Here is a 17,499-nt window from a genome sequence, read left to right on the forward strand (position 1 = left end):
TTCGAATGCAATGTTTCCCACGCTTTCGCTCATTTCACGGTTCCGTTGAAGATGTTCTTCACCACCTGACACAGAAAAGGGAATGCAGTCGGTAGGATATTTTTAATTCTTTTGCTTCTAAGGGAGTTAGTTGTCTAGTAAGTTCCTCTTATGGCATGCAATAGACAACCAGAACAGCTACAGGAGAGGGTCAGTTTTGTTGTCAGCGGTAGTTGCATTATCACAAACGCAGAGTAATTCCATTGGCGTCGCATGAAAACGAATACCTGCCGAAACCCGGGATCGAACCAGGGACCTTTAGATCTTCAGTCTAACGCTCTCCCAACTGAGCTATTTCGGCTGACGTCGAAGGTTGCCATTTGCATGTGTTCGTTAATTTGTGCCTCGTTGCCAATTTCACAGTCACCTTCGTCTGATAAGACATAGGGACGCTGAAGGGCGAGCAGCCGATGCAGTGAAGTTCCACACACATTTCTTCAGCTTCCGTCATCGTAACAAGCAAACATGTCGACTCGATTCGTGTGATATTGAATTCGCTGACTTGACGTGACGCCACGCTGACGCTAGAAAACACGTGCTATATCGATGCCAGGGGCAACTCGTGTGCAGAGAACGAGACACAAGAAGGAGTGAGCCTCTCCACCATATGAGAGGCAGTATCTAGCAGATACACACGGTAAAACATTCGACTTGCGTTAGCTCATAAATTGCTACACGTCATCGTCTGCAAGCTAAAATGGACACATCTGCACTGCCCAGTGAGGCGACACTTGTACTAACACCTGGTGGACGGCTGTGAGACTAGGAGATGAGCTGCGGCTTCTGGGGGCGACTGTAACGCTGCGCCCTCGATCAAATAACACTGCACATTGCTGGTGACCCACGTGTTTAGTAGTGACGCAACTGCTAGGTGCATCCTAGCAACGTCCGCCTTTTGAGAGCGAGAAAATTTTCGCAGTCGGCAGGACTCGAACCTACGCTCCCAGAGGGAATCTGATTTCAAGTCAGACGCCTTAACCACTCGGCCACGACTGCCGGTGGCGGAAGCGACTCCCGACAAGTGAAGCCGCCATCTTTAGAAGCAATCTGATGGCAGAAAACGGCGTGGCCTCACTCTTTGCTGTAGGGTTTCCATTAGCCGTTACGAAAGTGTACTAATTTCCCACTGACTTATGGCTCCAATGGCGACTTCACCGACTTCCCACTGACGCACCGCTGACGCTAGTTTTCTGTCGTCTTAAAACGATGGACATACCTCCAAGCAGCTGCGAGATCTTAAGAAAAGAAAAAAAAAACGCTGCACCACTGCTTTTGCCGCACTCGAATGATTGAAATTGCGATTCATAAAAAGAAAATGAAATGTCCGCTCTGTCCAACACTTTCGAGCACATCTGTGTACTCACCATCTCAGCGACGGCTTTCTGCAGTCCCAGCGTCAGTGCGAGGTGAACCGAAAGGCACAGTAAGTAGCTGTCGTCGCGAAAACTCAGTATTCTTAAAACGGAAATTTTCGTCTTGTTGAGAATGGCATCACTGGTTGCACCCGCATTCGCCCACGCATGTCACATGTGTGCGAAAACGTTTGCTCCTCTTTACGCAAAATCGCACGCAGCCGGTAGGATTCGAACCTACGCTCCCAGAGGGAATCTGATTTCGAGTCAGACGCCTTAACCATTCGGCCACGACTACCGTTAGCGCGGTGTTCTCTCGACACATGCAACTGCTACCGTTTAAAACACTGTGGTGTCAGAAAACGGCGTAGCTGCATTATTTTCCGTAGCGTTTCCACCGCTACCAGACGAATCGCTACCAAAGTATTAAAATTTCCGCCCGGACAGGGACTTGAACCCTGGACCCTTAGGTTAAAAGCCTAATGCTCTACCGACTGAGCTATCCGGGCTCACACAAGGCTGCAAAACCTCCCACGATGCACAACTATACATTGACTCATGTCCTTTACTGTTGTTCAATCGCTGCATGGGGCCGTTACTAATAAAACGTCGCCCAAATGCTGTCTACAAACTTATCGCGCTAAGCCCGTAACACACTATCGAAGACTGCTGACACACGATGCAACAACAAATTGTACCAGTTGTTACGTCTCATACGTTGGAGCAGAGAATTTACGTGTTTTGTCGACACTCACTGGGCAATTGGAAAATTCACAAGCATTTCGAATGCAATGTTTCCTACGCTTTCGCTCATTTCACGGTTCCGTTGAAGATGTTCTTCACCACCTGACACAGAAAAGGGAATGCAGTCGGTAGGATATTTTTAATTCTTTTGCTTCTAAGGGAGTTAGTTGTCTAGTAAGTTCCTCTTATGGCATGCAATAGACAACCAGAACAGCTACAGGAGAGGGTCAGTTTTGTTGTCAGCGGTAGTTGCATTATCACAAACGCAGAGTAATTCCATTGGCGTCGCATGAAAACGAATACCTGCCGAAACCCGGGATCGAACCAGGGACCTTTAGATCTTCAGTCTAACGCTCTCCCAACTGAGCTATTTCGGCTGACGTCGAAGGTTGCCATTTGCATGTGTTCGTTAATTTGTGCCTCGTTGCCAATTTCACAGTCACCTTCGTCTGATAAGACATAGGGACGCTGAAGGGCGAGCAGCCGATGCAGTGAAGTTCCACACACATTTCTTCAGCTTCCGTCATCGTAACAAGCAAACATGTCGACTCGATTCGTGTGATATTGAATTCGCTGACTTGACGTGACGCCACGCTGACGCTAGAAAACACGTGCTATATCGATGCCAGGGGCAACTCGTGTGCAGAGAACGAGACACAAGAAGGAGTGAGCCTCTCCACCATATGAGAGGCAGTATCTAGCAGATACACACGGTAAAACATTCGACTTGCGTTAGCTCATAAATTGCTACACGTCATCGTCTGCAAGCTAAAATGGACACATCTGCACTGCCCAGTGAGGCGACACTTGTACTAACACCTGGTGGACGGCTGTGAGACTAGGAGATGAGCTGCGGCTTCTGGGGGCGACTGTAACGCTGCGCCCTCGATCAAATAACACTGCACATTGCTGGTGACCCACGTGTTTAGTAGTGACGCAACTGCTAGGTGCATCCTAGCAACGTCCGCCTTTTGAGAGCGAGAAAATTTTCGCAGTCGGCAGGACTCGAACCTACGCTCCCAGAGGGAATCTGATTTCAAGTCAGACGCCTTAACCACTCGGCCACGACTGCCGGTGGCGGAAGCGACTCCCGACAAGTGAAGCCGCCATCTTTAGAAGCAATCTGATGGCAGAAAACGGCGTGGCCTCACTCTTTGCTGTAGGGTTTCCATTAGCCGTTACGAAAGTGTACTAATTTCCCACTGACTTATGGCTCCAATGGCGACTTCACCGACTTCCCACTGACGCACCGCTGACGCTAGTTTTCTGTCGTCTTAAAACGATGGACATACCTCCAAGCAGCTGCGAGATCTTAAGAAAAGAAAAAAAAACGCTGCACCACTGCTTTTGCCGCACTCGAATGATTGAAATTGCGATTCATAAAAAGAAAATGAAATGTCCGCTCTGTCCAACACTTTCGAGCACATCTGTGTACTCACCATCTCAGCGACGGCTTTCTGCAGTCCCAGCGTCAGTGCGAGGTGAACCGAAAGGCACAGTAAGTAGCTGTCGTCGCGAAAACTCAGTATTCTTAAAACGGAAATTTTCGTCTTGTTGAGAATGGCATCACTGGTTGCACCCGCATTCGCCCACGCATGTCACATGTGTGCGAAAACGTTTGCTCCTCTTTACGCAAAATCGCACGCAGCCGGTAGGATTCGAACCTACGCTCCCAGAGGGAATCTGATTTCGAGTCAGACGCCTTAACCATTCGGCCACGACTGCCGTTAGCGCGGTGTTCTCTCGACACATGCAACTGCTACCGTTTAAAACACTGTGGTGTCAGAAAACGGCGTAGCTGCATTATTTTCCGTAGCGTTTCCACCGCTACCAGACGAAACGCTACCAAAGTATTAAAATTTCCGCCCGGACAGGGACTTGAACCCTGGACCCTTAGGTTAAAAGCCTAATGCTCTACCGACTGAGCTATCCGGGCTCACACAAGGCTGCAAAACCTCCCACGATGCACAACTATACATTGACTCATGTCCTTTACTGTTGTTCAATCGCTGCATGGGGCCGTTACTAATAAAACGTCGCCCAAATGCTGTCTACAAACTTATCGCGCTAAGCCCGTAACACACTATCGAAGACTGCTGACACACGATGCAACAACAAATTGTACCAGTTGTTACGTCTCATACGTTGGAGCAGAGAATTTACGTGTTTTGTCGACACTCACTGGGCAATTGGAAAATTCACAAGCATTTCGAATGCAATGTTTCCCACGCTTTCGCTCATTTCACGGTTCCGTTGAAGATGTTCTTCACCACCTGACACAGAAAAGGGAATGCAGTCGGTAGGATATTTTTAATTCTTTTGCTTCTAAGGGAGTTAGTTGTCTAGTAAGTTCCTCTTATGGCATGCAATAGACAACCAGAACAGCTACAGGAGAGGGTCAGTTTTGTTGTCAGCGGTAGTTGCATTATCACAAACGCAGAGTAATTCCATTGGCGTCGCATGAAAACGAATACCTGCCGAAACCCGGGATCGAACCAGGGACCTTTAGATCTTCAGTCTAACGCTCTCCCAACTGAGCTATTTCGGCTGACGTCGAAGGTTGCCATTTGCATGTGTTCGTTAATTTGTGCCTCGTTGCCAATTTCACAGTCACCTTCGTCTGATAAGACATAGGGACGCTGAAGGGCGAGCAGCCGATGCAGTGAAGTTCCACACACATTTCTTCAGCTTCCGTCATCGTAACAAGCAAACATGTCGACTCGATTCGTGTGATATTGAATTCGCTGACTTGACATGACGCCACGCTGACGCTAGAAAACACGTGCTATATCGATGCCAGGGGCAACTCGTGTGCAGAGAACGAGACACAAGAAGGAGTGAGCCTCTCCACCATATGAGAGGCAGTATCTAGCAGATACACACGGTAAAACATTCGACTTGCGTTAGCTCATAAATTGCTACACGTCATCGTCTGCAAGCTAAAATGGACACATCTGCACTGCCTAGTGAGGCGACACTTGTACTAACACCTGGTGGACGGCTGTGAGACTAGGAGATGAGCTGCGGCTTCTGGGGGCGACTGTAACGCTGCGCCCTCGATCAAATAACACTGCACATTGCTGGTGACCCACATGTTTAGTAGTGACGCAACTGCTAGGATGCAGCTCAACGTCCGCCTTTTGAGAGCGAGAAAATTTTCGCAGTCGGCAGGACTCGAACCTACGCTCCCAGAGGGAATCTGATTTCAAGTCAGACGCCTTAACCACTCGGCCACGACTGCCGGTGGCGGAAGCGACTCCCGACAAGTGAAGCCGCCATCTTTAGAAGCAATCTGATGGCAGAAAACGGCGTGGCCTCACTCTTTGCTGTAGGGTTTCCATTAGCCGTTACGAAAGTGTACTAATTTCCCACTGACTTATGGCTCCAATGGCGACTTCACCGACTTCCCACTGACGCACCGCTGACGCTAGTTTTCTGTCGTCTTAAAACGATGGACATACCTCCAAGCAGCTGCGAGATCTTAAGAAAAGAAAAAAAAACGCTGCACCACTGCTTTTGCCGCACTCGAATGATTGAAATTGCGATTCATAAAAAGAAAATGAAATGTCCGCTCTGTCCAACACTTTCGAGCACATCTGTGTACTCACCATCTCAGCGACGGCTTTCTGCAGTCCCAGCGTCAGTGCGAGGTGAACCGAAAGGCACAGTAAGTAGCTGTCGTCGCGAAAACTCAGTATTCTTAAAACGGAAATTTTCGTCTTGTTGAGAATGGCATCACTGGTTGCACCCGCATTCGCCCACGCATGTCACATGTGTGCGAAAACGTTTGCTCCTCTTTACGCAAAATCGCACGCAGCCGGTAGGATTCGAACCTACGCTCCCAGAGGGAATCTGATTTCGAGTCAGACGCCTTAACCATTCGGCCACGACTGCCGTTAGCGCGGTGTTCTCTCGACACATGCAACTGCTACCGTTTAAAACACTGTGGTGTCAGAAAACGGCGTAGCTGCATTATTTTCCGTAGCGTTTCCACCGCTACCAGACGAATCGCTACCAAAGTATTAAAATTTCCGCCCGGACAGGGACTTGAACCCTGGACCCTTAGGTTAAAAGCCTAATGCTCTACCGACTGAGCTATCCGGGCTCACACAAGGCTGCAAAACCTCCCACGATGCACAACTATACATTGACTCATGTCCTTTACTGTTGTTCAATCGCTGCATGGGGCCGTTACTAATAAAACGTCGCCCAAATGCTGTCTACAAACTTATCGCGCTAAGCCCGTAACACACTATCGAAGACTGCTGACACACGATGCAACAACAAATTGTACCAGTTGTTACGTCTCATACGTTGGAGCAGAGAATTTACGTGTTTTGTCGACACTCACTGGGCAATTGGAAAATTCACAAGCATTTCGAATGCAATGTTTCCCACGCTTTCGCTCATTTCACGGTTCCGTTGAAGATGTTCTTCACCACCTGACACAGAAAAGGGAATGCAGTCGGTAGGATATTTTTAATTCTTTTGCTTCTAAGGGAGTTAGTTGTCTAGTAAGTTCCTCTTATGGCATGCAATAGACAACCAGAACAGCTACAGGAGAGGGTCAGTTTTGTTGTCAGCGGTAGTTGCATTATCACAAACGCAGAGTAATTCCATTGGCGTCGCATGAAAACGAATACCTGCCGAAACCCGGGATCGAACCAGGGACCTTTAGATCTTCAGTCTAACGCTCTCCCAACTGAGCTATTTCGGCTGACGTCGAAGGTTGCCATTTGCATGTGTTCGTTAATTTGTGCCTCGTTGCCAATTTCAGTCACCTTCGTCTGATAAGACATAGGGACGCTGAAGGGCGAGCAGCCGATGCAGTGAAGTTCCACACACATTTCTTCAGCTTCCGTCATCGTAACAAGCAAACATGTCGACTCGATTCGTGTGATATTGAATTCGCTGACTTGACGTGACGCCACGCTGACGCTAGAAAACACGTGCTATATCGATGCCAGGGGCAACTCGTGTGCAGAGAACGAGACACAAGAAGGAGTGAGCCTCTCCACCATATGAGAGGCAGTATCTAGCAGATACACACGGTAAAACATTCGACTTGCGTTAGCTCATAAATTGCTACACGTCATCGTCTGCAAGCTAAAATGGACACATCTGCACTGCCCAGTGAGGCGACACTTGTACTAACACCTGGTGGACGGCTGTGAGACTAGGAGATGAGCTGCGGCTTCTGGGGGCGACTGTAACGCTGCGCCCTCGATCAAATAACACTGCACATTGCTGGTGACCCACATGTTTAGTAGTGACGCAACTGCTAGGATGCAGCTCAACGTCCGCCTTTTGAGAGCGAGAAAATTTTCGCAGTCGGCAGGACTCGAACCTACGCTCCCAGAGGGAATCTGATTTCAAGTCAGACGCCTTAACCACTCGGCCACGACTGCCGGTGGCGGAAGCGACTCCCGACAAGTGAAGCCGCCATCTTTAGAAGCAATCTGATGGCAGAAAACGGCGTGGCCTCACTCTTTGCTGTAGGGTTTCCATTAGCCGTTACGAAAGTGTACTAATTTCCCACTGACTTATGGCTCCAATGGCGACTTCACCGACTTCCCACTGACGCACCGCTGACGCTAGTTTTCTGTCGTCTTAAAACGATGGACATACCTCCAAGCAGCTGCGAGATCTTAAGAAAAGAAAAAAAAACGCTGCACCACTGCTTTTGCCGCACTCGAATGATTGAAATTGCGATTCATAAAAAGAAAATGAAATGTCCGCTCTGTCCAACACTTTCGAGCACATCTGTGTACTCACCATCTCAGCGACGGCTTTCTGCAGTCCCAGCGTCAGTGCGAGGTGAACCGAAAGGCACAGTAAGTAGCTGTCGTCGCGAAAACTCAGTATTCTTAAAACGGAAATTTTCGTCTTGTTGAGAATGGCATCACTGGTTGCACCCGCATTCGCCCACGCATGTCACATGTGTGCGAAAACGTTTGCTCCTCTTTACGCAAAATCGCACGCAGCCGGTAGGATTCGAACCTACGCTCCCAGAGGGAATCTGATTTCGAGTCAGACGCCTTAACCACTCGGCCACGACTGCCGTTAGCGCGGTGTTCTCTCGACACATGCAACTGCTACCGTTTAAAACACTGTGGTGTCAGAAAACGGCGTAGCTGCATTATTTTCCGTAGCGTTTCCACCGCTACCAGACGAATCGCTACCAAAGTATTAAAATTTCCGCCCGGACAGGGACTTGAACCCTGGACCCTTAGGTTAAAAGCCTAATGCTCTACCGACTGAGCTATCCGGGCTCACACAAGGCTGCAAAACCTCCCACGATGCACAACTATACATTGACTCATGTCCTTTACTGTTGTTCAATCGCTGCATGGGGCCGTTACTAATAAAACGTCGCCCAAATGCTGTCTACAAACTTATCGCGCTAAGCCCGTAACACACTATCGAAGACTGCTGACACACGATGCAACAACAAATTGTACCAGTTGTTACGTCTCATACGTTGGAGCAGAGAATTTACGTGTTTTGTCGACACTCACTGGGCAATTGGAAAATTCACAAGCATTTCGAATGCAATGTTTCCCACGCTTTCGCTCATTTCACGGTTCCGTTGAAGATGTTCTTCACCACCTGACACAGAAAAGGGAATGCAGTCGGTAGGATATTTTTAATTCTTTTGCTTCTAAGGGAGTTAGTTGTCTAGTAAGTTCCTCTTATGGCATGCAATAGACAACCAGAACAGCTACAGGAGAGGGTCAGTTTTGTTGTCAGCGGTAGTTGCATTATCACAAACGCAGAGTAATTCCATTGGCGTCGCATGAAAACGAATACCTGCCGAAACCCGGGATCGAACCAGGGACCTTTAGATCTTCAGTCTAACGCTCTCCCAACTGAGCTATTTCGGCTGACGTCGAAGGTTGCCATTTGCATGTGTTCGTTAATTTGTGCCTCGTTGCCAATTTCACAGTCACCTTCGTCTGATAAGACATAGGGACGCTGAAGGGCGAGCAGCCGATGCAGTGAAGTTCCACACACATTTCTTCAGCTTCCGTCATCGTAACAAGCAAACATGTCGACTCGATTCGTGTGATATTGAATTCGCTGACTTGACGTGACGCCACGCTGACGCTAGAAAACACGTGCTATATCGATGCCAGGGGCAACTCGTGTGCAGAGAACGAGACACAAGAAGGAGTGAGCCTCTCCACCATATGAGAGGCAGTATCTAGCAGATACACACGGTAAAACATTCGACTTGCGTTAGCTCATAAATTGCTACACGTCATCGTCTGCAAGCTAAAATGGACACATCTGCACTGCCCAGTGAGGCGACACTTGTACTAACACCTGGTGGACGGCTGTGAGACTAGGAGATGAGCTGCGGCTTCTGGGGGCGACTGTAACGCTGCGCCCTCGATCAAATAACACTGCACATTGCTGGTGACCCACATGTTTAGTAGTGACGCAACTGCTAGGATGCAGCTCAACGTCCGCCTTTTGAGAGCGAGAAAATTTTCGCAGTCGGCAGGACTCGAACCTACGCTCCCAGAGGGAATCTGATTTCAAGTCAGACGCCTTAACCACTCGGCCACGACTGCCGGTGGCGGAAGCGACTCCCGACAAGTGAAGCCGCCATCTTTAGAAGCAATCTGATGGCAGAAAACGGCGTGGCCTCACTCTTTGCTGTAGGGTTTCCATTAGCCGTTACGAAAGTGTACTAATTTCCCACTGACTTATGGCTCCAATGGCGACTTCACCGACTTCCCACTGACGCACCGCTGACGCTAGTTTTCTGTCGTCTTAAAACGATGGACATACCTCCAAGCAGCTGCGAGATCTTAAGAAAAGAAAAAAAAACGCTGCACCACTGCTTTTGCCGCACTCGAATGATTGAAATTGCGATTCATAAAAAGAAAATGAAATGTCCGCTCTGTCCAACACTTTCGAGCACATCTGTGTACTCACCATCTCAGCGACGGCTTTCTGCAGTCCCAGCGTCAGTGCGAGGTGAACCGAAAGGCACAGTAAGTAGCTGTCGTCGCGAAAACTCAGTATTCTTAAAACGGAAATTTTCGTCTTGTTGAGAATGGCATCACTGGTTGCACCCGCATTCGCCCACGCATGTCACATGTGTGCGAAAACGTTTGCTCCTCTTTACGCAAAATCGCACGCAGCCGGTAGGATTCGAACCTACGCTCCCAGAGGGAATCTGATTTCGAGTCAGACGCCTTAACCATTCGGCCACGACTGCCGTTAGCGCGGTGTTCTCTCGACACATGCAACTGCTACCGTTTAAAACACTGTGGTGTCAGAAAACGGCGTAGCTGCATTATTTTCCGTAGCGTTTCCACCGCTACCAGACGAAACGCTACCAAAGTATTAAAATTTCCGCCCGGACAGGGACTTGAACCCTGGACCCTTAGGTTAAAAGCCTAATGCTCTACCGACTGAGCTATCCGGGCTCACACAAGGCTGCAAAACCTCCCACGATGCACAACTATACATTGACTCATGTCCTTTACTGTTGTTCAATCGCTGCATGGGGCCGTTACTAATAAAACGTCGCCCAAATGCTGTCTACAAACTTATCGCGCTAAGCCCGTAACACACTATCGAAGACTGCTGACACACGATGCAACAACAAATTGTACCAGTTGTTACGTCTCATACGTTGGAGCAGAGAATTTACGTGTTTTGTCGACACTCACTGGGCAATTGGAAAATTCACAAGCATTTCGAATGCAATGTTTCCCACGCTTTCGCTCATTTCACGGTTCCGTTGAAGATGTTCTTCACCACCTGACACAGAAAAGGGAATGCAGTCGGTAGGATATTTTTAATTCTTTTGCTTCTAAGGGAGTTAGTTGTCTAGTAAGTTCCTCTTATGGCATGCAATAGACAACCAGAACAGCTACAGGAGAGGGTCAGTTTTGTTGTCAGCGGTAGTTGCATTATCACAAACGCAGAGTAATTCCATTGGCGTCGCATGAAAACGAATACCTGCCGAAACCCGGGATCGAACCAGGGACCTTTAGATCTTCAGTCTAACGCTCTCCCAACTGAGCTATTTCGGCTGACGTCGAAGGTTGCCATTTGCATGTGTTCGTTAATTTGTGCCTCGTTGCCAATTTCACAGTCACCTTCGTCTGATAAGACATAGGGACGCTGAAGGGCGAGCAGCCGATGCAGTGAAGTTCCACACACATTTCTTCAGCTTCCGTCATCGTAACAAGCAAACATGTCGACTCGATTCGTGTGATATTGAATTCGCTGACTTGACATGACGCCACGCTGACGCTAGAAAACACGTGCTATATCGATGCCAGGGGCAACTCGTGTGCAGAGAACGAGACACAAGAAGGAGTGAGCCTCTCCACCATATGAGAGGCAGTATCTAGCAGATACACACGGTAAAACATTCGACTTGCGTTAGCTCATAAATTGCTACACGTCATCGTCTGCAAGCTAAAATGGACACATCTGCACTGCCTAGTGAGGCGACACTTGTACTAACACCTGGTGGACGGCTGTGAGACTAGGAGATGAGCTGCGGCTTCTGGGGGCGACTGTAACGCTGCGCCCTCGATCAAATAACACTGCACATTGCTGGTGACCCACATGTTTAGTAGTGACGCAACTGCTAGGATGCAGCTCAACGTCCGCCTTTTGAGAGCGAGAAAATTTTCGCAGTCGGCAGGACTCGAACCTACGCTCCCAGAGGGAATCTGATTTCAAGTCAGACGCCTTAACCACTCGGCCACGACTGCCGGTGGCGGAAGCGACTCCCGACAAGTGAAGCCGCCATCTTTAGAAGCAATCTGATGGCAGAAAACGGCGTGGCCTCACTCTTTGCTGTAGGGTTTCCATTAGCCGTTACGAAAGTGTACTAATTTCCCACTGACTTATGGCTCCAATGGCGACTTCACCGACTTCCCACTGACGCACCGCTGACGCTAGTTTTCTGTCGTCTTAAAACGATGGACATACCTCCAAGCAGCTGCGAGATCTTAAGAAAAGAAAAAAAAACGCTGCACCACTGCTTTTGCCGCACTCGAATGATTGAAATTGCGATTCATAAAAAGAAAATGAAATGTCCGCTCTGTCCAACACTTTCGAGCACATCTGTGTACTCACCATCTCAGCGACGGCTTTCTGCAGTCCCAGCGTCAGTGCGAGGTGAACCGAAAGGCACAGTAAGTAGCTGTCGTCGCGAAAACTCAGTATTCTTAAAACGGAAATTTTCGTCTTGTTGAGAATGGCATCACTGGTTGCACCCGCATTCGCCCACGCATGTCACATGTGTGCGAAAACGTTTGCTCCTCTTTACGCAAAATCGCACGCAGCCGGTAGGATTCGAACCTACGCTCCCAGAGGGAATCTGATTTCGAGTCAGACGCCTTAACCACTCGGCCACGACTGCCGTTAGCGCGGTGTTCTCTCGACACATGCAACTGCTACCGTTTAAAACACTGTGGTGTCAGAAAACGGCGTAGCTGCATTATTTTCCGTAGCGTTTCCACCGCTACCAGACGAATCGCTACCAAAGTATTAAAATTTCCGCCCGGACAGGGACTTGAACCCTGGACCCTTAGGTTAAAAGCCTAATGCTCTACCGACTGAGCTATCCGGGCTCACACAAGGCTGCAAAACCTCCCACGATGCACAACTATACATTGACTCATGTCCTTTACTGTTGTTCAATCGCTGCATGGGGCCGTTACTAATAAAACGTCGCCCAAATGCTGTCTACAAACTTATCGCGCTAAGCCCGTAACACACTATCGAAGACTGCTGACACACGATGCAACAACAAATTGTACCAGTTGTTACGTCTCATACGTTGGAGCAGAGAATTTACGTGTTTTGTCGACACTCACTGGGCAATTGGAAAATTCACAAGCATTTCGAATGCAATGTTTCCCACGCTTTCGCTCATTTCACGGTTCCGTTGAAGATGTTCTTCACCACCTGACACAGAAAAGGGAATGCAGTCGGTAGGATATTTTTAATTCTTTTGCTTCTAAGGGAGTTAGTTGTCTAGTAAGTTCCTCTTATGGCATGCAATAGACAACCAGAACAGCTACAGGAGAGGGTCAGTTTTGTTGTCAGCGGTAGTTGCATTATCACAAACGCAGAGTAATTCCATTGGCGTCGCATGAAAACGAATACCTGCCGAAACCCGGGATCGAACCAGGGACCTTTAGATCTTCAGTCTAACGCTCTCCCAACTGAGCTATTTCGGCTGACGTCGAAGGTTGCCATTTGCATGTGTTCGTTAATTTGTGCCTCGTTGCCAATTTCACAGTCACCTTCGTCTGATAAGACATAGGGACGCTGAAGGGCGAGCAGCCGATGCAGTGAAGTTCCACACACATTTCTTCAGCTTCCGTCATCGTAACAAGCAAACATGTCGACTCGATTCGTGTGATATTGAATTCGCTGACTTGACGTGACGCCACGCTGACGCTAGAAAACACGTGCTATATCGATGCCAGGGGCAACTCGTGTGCAGAGAACGAGACACAAGAAGGAGTGAGCCTCTCCACCATATGAGAGGCAGTATCTAGCAGATACACACGGTAAAACATTCGACTTGCGTTAGCTCATAAATTGCTACACGTCATCGTCTGCAAGCTAAAATGGACACATCTGCACTGCCCAGTGAGGCGACACTTGTACTAACACCTGGTGGACGGCTGTGAGACTAGGAGATGAGCTGCGGCTTCTGGGGGCGACTGTAACGCTGCGCCCTCGATCAAATAACACTGCACATTGCTGGTGACCCACATGTTTAGTAGTGACGCAACTGCTAGGATGCAGCTCAACGTCCGCCTTTTGAGAGCGAGAAAATTTTCGCAGTCGGCAGGACTCGAACCTACGCTCCCAGAGGGAATCTGATTTCAAGTCAGACGCCTTAACCACTCGGCCACGACTGCCGGTGGCGGAAGCGACTCCCGACAAGTGAAGCCGCCATCTTTAGAAGCAATCTGATGGCAGAAAACGGCGTGGCCTCACTCTTTGCTGTAGGGTTTCCATTAGCCGTTACGAAAGTGTACTAATTTCCCACTGACTTATGGCTCCAATGGCGACTTCACCGACTTCCCACTGACGCACCGCTGACGCTAGTTTTCTGTCGTCTTAAAACGATGGACATACCTCCAAGCAGCTGCGAGATCTTAAGAAAAGAAAAAAAAACGCTGCACCACTGCTTTTGCCGCACTCGAATGATTGAAATTGCGATTCATAAAAAGAAAATGAAATGTCCGCTCTGTCCAACACTTTCGAGCACATCTGTGTACTCACCATCTCAGCGACGGCTTTCTGCAGTCCCAGCGTCAGTGCGAGGTGAACCGAAAGGCACAGTAAGTAGCTGTCGTCGCGAAAACTCAGTATTCTTAAAACGGAAATTTTCGTCTTGTTGAGAATGGCATCACTGGTTGCACCCGCATTCGCCCACGCATGTCACATGTGTGCGAAAACGTTTGCTCCTCTTTACGCAAAATCGCACGCAGCCGGTAGGATTCGAACCTACGCTCCCAGAGGGAATCTGATTTCGAGTCAGACGCCTTAACCATTCGGCCACGACTGCCGTTAGCGCGGTGTTCTCTCGACACATGCAACTGCTACCGTTTAAAACACTGTGGTGTCAGAAAACGGCGTAGCTGCATTATTTTCCGTAGCGTTTCCACCGCTACCAGACGAAACGCTACCAAAGTATTAAAATTTCCGCCCGGACAGGGACTTGAACCCTGGACCCTTAGGTTAAAAGCCTAATGCTCTACCGACTGAGCTATCCGGGCTCACACAAGGCTGCAAAACCTCCCACGATGCACAACTATACATTGACTCATGTCCTTTACTGTTGTTCAATCGCTGCATGGGGCCGTTACTAATAAAACGTCGCCCAAATGCTGTCTACAAACTTATCGCGCTAAGCCCGTAACACACTATCGAAGACTGCTGACACACGATGCAACAACAAATTGTACCAGTTGTTACGTCTCATACGTTGGAGCAGAGAATTTACGTGTTTTGTCGACACTCACTGGGCAATTGGAAAATTCACAAGCATTTCGAATGCAATGTTTCCCACGCTTTCGCTCATTTCACGGTTCCGTTGAAGATGTTCTTCACCACCTGACACAGAAAAGGGAATGCAGTCGGTAGGATATTTTTAATTCTTTTGCTTCTAAGGGAGTTAGTTGTCTAGTAAGTTCCTCTTATGGCATGCAATAGACAACCAGAACAGCTACAGGAGAGGGTCAGTTTTGTTGTCAGCGGTAGTTGCATTATCACAAACGCAGAGTAATTCCATTGGCGTCGCATGAAAACGAATACCTGCCGAAACCCGGGATCGAACCAGGGACCTTTAGATCTTCAGTCTAACGCTCTCCCAACTGAGCTATTTCGGCTGACGTCGAAGGTTGCCATTTGCATGTGTTCGTTAATTTGTGCCTCGTTGCCAATTTCACAGTCACCTTCGTCTGATAAGACATAGGGACGCTGAAGGGCGAGCAGCCGATGCAGTGAAGTTCCACACACATTTCTTCAGCTTCCGTCATCGTAACAAGCAAACATGTCGACTCGATTCGTGTGATATTGAATTCGCTGACTTGACATGACGCCACGCTGACGCTAGAAAACACGTGCTATATCGATGCCAGGGGCAACTCGTGTGCAGAGAACGAGACACAAGAAGGAGTGAGCCTCTCCACCATATGAGAGGCAGTATCTAGCAGATACACACGGTAAAACATTCGACTTGCGTTAGCTCATAAATTGCTACACGTCATCGTCTGCAAGCTAAAATGGACACATCTGCACTGCCTAGTGAGGCGACACTTGTACTAACACCTGGTGGACGGCTGTGAGACTAGGAGATGAGCTGCGGCTTCTGGGGGCGACTGTAACGCTGCGCCCTCGATCAAATAACACTGCACATTGCTGGTGACCCACATGTTTAGTAGTGACGCAACTGCTAGGATGCAGCTCAACGTCCGCCTTTTGAGAGCGAGAAAATTTTCGCAGTCGGCAGGACTCGAACCTACGCTCCCAGAGGGAATCTGATTTCAAGTCAGACGCCTTAACCACTCGGCCACGACTGCCGGTGGCGGAAGCGACTCCCGACAAGTGAAGCCGCCATCTTTAGAAGCAATCTGATGGCAGAAAACGGCGTGGCCTCACTCTTTGCTGTAGGGTTTCCATTAGCCGTTACGAAAGTGTACTAATTTCCCACTGACTTATGGCTCCAATGGCGACTTCACCGACTTCCCACTGACGCACCGCTGACGCTAGTTTTCTGTCGTCTTAAAACGATGGACATACCTCCAAGCAGCTGCGAGATCTTAAGAAAAGAAAAAAAAACGCTGCACCACTGCTTTTGCCGCACTCGAATGATTGAAATTGCGATTCATAAAAAGAAAATGAAATGTCCGCTCTGTCCAACACTTTCGAGCACATCTGTGTACTCACCATCTCAGCGACGGCTTTCTGCAGTCCCAGCGTCAGTGCGAGGTGAACCGAAAGGCACAGTAAGTAGCTGTCGTCGCGAAAACTCAGTATTCTTAAAACGGAAATTTTCGTCTTGTTGAGAATGGCATCACTGGTTGCACCCGCATTCGCCCACGCATGTCACATGTGTGCGAAAACGTTTGCTCCTCTTTACGCAAAATCGCACGCAGCCGGTAGGATTCGAACCTACGCTCCCAGAGGGAATCTGATTTCGAGTCAGACGCCTTAACCATTCGGCCACGACTGCCGTTAGCGCGGTGTTCTCTCGACACATGCAACTGCTACCGTTTAAAACACTGTGGTGTCAGAAAACGGCGTAGCTGCATTATTTTCCGTAGCGTTTCCACCGCTACCAGACGAATCGCTACCAAAGTATTAAAATTTCCGCCCGGACAGGGACTTGAACCCTGGACCCTTAGGTTAAAAGCCTAATGCTCTACCGACTGAGCTATCCGGGCTCACACAAGGCTGCAAAACCTCCCACGATGCACAACTATACATTGACTCATGTCCTTTACTGTTGTTCAATCGCTGCATGGGGCCGTTACTAATAAAACGTCGCCCAAATGCTGTCTACAAACTTATCGCGCTAAGCCCGTAACACACTATCGAAGACTGCTGACACACGATGCAACAACAAATTGTACCAGTTGTTACGTCTCATACGTTGGAGCAGAGAATTTACGTGTTTTGTCGACACTCACTGGGCAATTGGAAAATTCACAAGCATTTCGAATGCAATGTTTCCCACGCTTTCGCTCATTTCACGGTTCCGTTGAAGATGTTCTTCACCACCTGACACAGAAAAGGGAATGCAGTCGGTAGGATATTTTTAATTCTTTTGCTTCTAAGGGAGTTAGTTGTCTAGTAAGTT

General features: G+C 48.6%; 32 non-coding genes across 32 annotated transcripts; all 32 read right to left on the reverse strand.

Annotated features, from left to right (window-relative positions):
• Nucleotides 1-267: 267 nt before the first annotated feature.
• Trnaf-gaa (transfer RNA phenylalanine (anticodon GAA)) lies at nucleotides 268-340 on the reverse strand. The gene has a single exon. It is a non-coding gene; the product is annotated as a tRNA-Phe (tRNA).
• A 613-nt stretch (nucleotides 341-953) lies between these two features.
• Trnas-uga (transfer RNA serine (anticodon UGA)) lies at nucleotides 954-1,035 on the reverse strand. The gene has a single exon. It is a non-coding gene; the product is annotated as a tRNA-Ser (tRNA).
• Nucleotides 1,036-1,607: 572 nt separating this feature from the next.
• Trnas-cga (transfer RNA serine (anticodon CGA)) lies at nucleotides 1,608-1,689 on the reverse strand. The gene has a single exon. It is a non-coding gene; the product is annotated as a tRNA-Ser (tRNA).
• Nucleotides 1,690-1,827: 138 nt separating this feature from the next.
• Nucleotides 1,828-1,900, reverse strand: Trnak-uuu (transfer RNA lysine (anticodon UUU)). Its single transcript has one exon. It is a non-coding gene; the product is annotated as a tRNA-Lys (tRNA).
• Nucleotides 1,901-2,439: 539 nt separating this feature from the next.
• On the reverse strand, nucleotides 2,440-2,512 carry Trnaf-gaa (transfer RNA phenylalanine (anticodon GAA)). The gene has a single exon. It is a non-coding gene; the product is annotated as a tRNA-Phe (tRNA).
• A 613-nt stretch (nucleotides 2,513-3,125) lies between these two features.
• On the reverse strand, nucleotides 3,126-3,207 carry Trnas-uga (transfer RNA serine (anticodon UGA)). The gene has a single exon. It is a non-coding gene; the product is annotated as a tRNA-Ser (tRNA).
• A 571-nt stretch (nucleotides 3,208-3,778) lies between these two features.
• On the reverse strand, nucleotides 3,779-3,860 carry Trnas-cga (transfer RNA serine (anticodon CGA)). Its single transcript has one exon. It is a non-coding gene; the product is annotated as a tRNA-Ser (tRNA).
• Nucleotides 3,861-3,998: 138 nt separating this feature from the next.
• On the reverse strand, nucleotides 3,999-4,071 carry Trnak-uuu (transfer RNA lysine (anticodon UUU)). Its single transcript has one exon. It is a non-coding gene; the product is annotated as a tRNA-Lys (tRNA).
• Nucleotides 4,072-4,610: 539 nt separating this feature from the next.
• On the reverse strand, nucleotides 4,611-4,683 carry Trnaf-gaa (transfer RNA phenylalanine (anticodon GAA)). Its single transcript has one exon. It is a non-coding gene; the product is annotated as a tRNA-Phe (tRNA).
• A 611-nt stretch (nucleotides 4,684-5,294) lies between these two features.
• Nucleotides 5,295-5,376, reverse strand: Trnas-uga (transfer RNA serine (anticodon UGA)). The gene has a single exon. It is a non-coding gene; the product is annotated as a tRNA-Ser (tRNA).
• A 571-nt stretch (nucleotides 5,377-5,947) lies between these two features.
• On the reverse strand, nucleotides 5,948-6,029 carry Trnas-cga (transfer RNA serine (anticodon CGA)). The gene has a single exon. It is a non-coding gene; the product is annotated as a tRNA-Ser (tRNA).
• Nucleotides 6,030-6,167: 138 nt separating this feature from the next.
• On the reverse strand, nucleotides 6,168-6,240 carry Trnak-uuu (transfer RNA lysine (anticodon UUU)). The gene has a single exon. It is a non-coding gene; the product is annotated as a tRNA-Lys (tRNA).
• Nucleotides 6,241-6,779: 539 nt separating this feature from the next.
• Trnaf-gaa (transfer RNA phenylalanine (anticodon GAA)) lies at nucleotides 6,780-6,852 on the reverse strand. Its single transcript has one exon. It is a non-coding gene; the product is annotated as a tRNA-Phe (tRNA).
• Nucleotides 6,853-7,461: 609 nt separating this feature from the next.
• Trnas-uga (transfer RNA serine (anticodon UGA)) lies at nucleotides 7,462-7,543 on the reverse strand. The gene has a single exon. It is a non-coding gene; the product is annotated as a tRNA-Ser (tRNA).
• Nucleotides 7,544-8,114: 571 nt separating this feature from the next.
• On the reverse strand, nucleotides 8,115-8,196 carry Trnas-cga (transfer RNA serine (anticodon CGA)). Its single transcript has one exon. It is a non-coding gene; the product is annotated as a tRNA-Ser (tRNA).
• Nucleotides 8,197-8,334: 138 nt separating this feature from the next.
• Trnak-uuu (transfer RNA lysine (anticodon UUU)) lies at nucleotides 8,335-8,407 on the reverse strand. The gene has a single exon. It is a non-coding gene; the product is annotated as a tRNA-Lys (tRNA).
• Nucleotides 8,408-8,946: 539 nt separating this feature from the next.
• On the reverse strand, nucleotides 8,947-9,019 carry Trnaf-gaa (transfer RNA phenylalanine (anticodon GAA)). Its single transcript has one exon. It is a non-coding gene; the product is annotated as a tRNA-Phe (tRNA).
• A 611-nt stretch (nucleotides 9,020-9,630) lies between these two features.
• Trnas-uga (transfer RNA serine (anticodon UGA)) lies at nucleotides 9,631-9,712 on the reverse strand. The gene has a single exon. It is a non-coding gene; the product is annotated as a tRNA-Ser (tRNA).
• A 571-nt stretch (nucleotides 9,713-10,283) lies between these two features.
• On the reverse strand, nucleotides 10,284-10,365 carry Trnas-cga (transfer RNA serine (anticodon CGA)). The gene has a single exon. It is a non-coding gene; the product is annotated as a tRNA-Ser (tRNA).
• A 138-nt stretch (nucleotides 10,366-10,503) lies between these two features.
• On the reverse strand, nucleotides 10,504-10,576 carry Trnak-uuu (transfer RNA lysine (anticodon UUU)). Its single transcript has one exon. It is a non-coding gene; the product is annotated as a tRNA-Lys (tRNA).
• A 539-nt stretch (nucleotides 10,577-11,115) lies between these two features.
• On the reverse strand, nucleotides 11,116-11,188 carry Trnaf-gaa (transfer RNA phenylalanine (anticodon GAA)). The gene has a single exon. It is a non-coding gene; the product is annotated as a tRNA-Phe (tRNA).
• Nucleotides 11,189-11,799: 611 nt separating this feature from the next.
• On the reverse strand, nucleotides 11,800-11,881 carry Trnas-uga (transfer RNA serine (anticodon UGA)). The gene has a single exon. It is a non-coding gene; the product is annotated as a tRNA-Ser (tRNA).
• A 571-nt stretch (nucleotides 11,882-12,452) lies between these two features.
• Trnas-cga (transfer RNA serine (anticodon CGA)) lies at nucleotides 12,453-12,534 on the reverse strand. Its single transcript has one exon. It is a non-coding gene; the product is annotated as a tRNA-Ser (tRNA).
• Nucleotides 12,535-12,672: 138 nt separating this feature from the next.
• Nucleotides 12,673-12,745, reverse strand: Trnak-uuu (transfer RNA lysine (anticodon UUU)). The gene has a single exon. It is a non-coding gene; the product is annotated as a tRNA-Lys (tRNA).
• Nucleotides 12,746-13,284: 539 nt separating this feature from the next.
• Trnaf-gaa (transfer RNA phenylalanine (anticodon GAA)) lies at nucleotides 13,285-13,357 on the reverse strand. The gene has a single exon. It is a non-coding gene; the product is annotated as a tRNA-Phe (tRNA).
• Nucleotides 13,358-13,968: 611 nt separating this feature from the next.
• On the reverse strand, nucleotides 13,969-14,050 carry Trnas-uga (transfer RNA serine (anticodon UGA)). Its single transcript has one exon. It is a non-coding gene; the product is annotated as a tRNA-Ser (tRNA).
• Nucleotides 14,051-14,621: 571 nt separating this feature from the next.
• Nucleotides 14,622-14,703, reverse strand: Trnas-cga (transfer RNA serine (anticodon CGA)). Its single transcript has one exon. It is a non-coding gene; the product is annotated as a tRNA-Ser (tRNA).
• Nucleotides 14,704-14,841: 138 nt separating this feature from the next.
• Trnak-uuu (transfer RNA lysine (anticodon UUU)) lies at nucleotides 14,842-14,914 on the reverse strand. The gene has a single exon. It is a non-coding gene; the product is annotated as a tRNA-Lys (tRNA).
• Nucleotides 14,915-15,453: 539 nt separating this feature from the next.
• Trnaf-gaa (transfer RNA phenylalanine (anticodon GAA)) lies at nucleotides 15,454-15,526 on the reverse strand. The gene has a single exon. It is a non-coding gene; the product is annotated as a tRNA-Phe (tRNA).
• A 611-nt stretch (nucleotides 15,527-16,137) lies between these two features.
• Nucleotides 16,138-16,219, reverse strand: Trnas-uga (transfer RNA serine (anticodon UGA)). Its single transcript has one exon. It is a non-coding gene; the product is annotated as a tRNA-Ser (tRNA).
• Nucleotides 16,220-16,790: 571 nt separating this feature from the next.
• Trnas-cga (transfer RNA serine (anticodon CGA)) lies at nucleotides 16,791-16,872 on the reverse strand. The gene has a single exon. It is a non-coding gene; the product is annotated as a tRNA-Ser (tRNA).
• A 138-nt stretch (nucleotides 16,873-17,010) lies between these two features.
• Nucleotides 17,011-17,083, reverse strand: Trnak-uuu (transfer RNA lysine (anticodon UUU)). Its single transcript has one exon. It is a non-coding gene; the product is annotated as a tRNA-Lys (tRNA).
• Nucleotides 17,084-17,499: the final 416 nt, after the last annotated feature.

Source organism: Schistocerca cancellata, unplaced genomic scaffold (genome assembly GCF_023864275.1).
Source record: "Schistocerca cancellata isolate TAMUIC-IGC-003103 unplaced genomic scaffold, iqSchCanc2.1 HiC_scaffold_583, whole genome shotgun sequence".
Classification (NCBI taxonomy): Eukaryota; Metazoa; Arthropoda; class Insecta; order Orthoptera; family Acrididae; genus Schistocerca; species Schistocerca cancellata.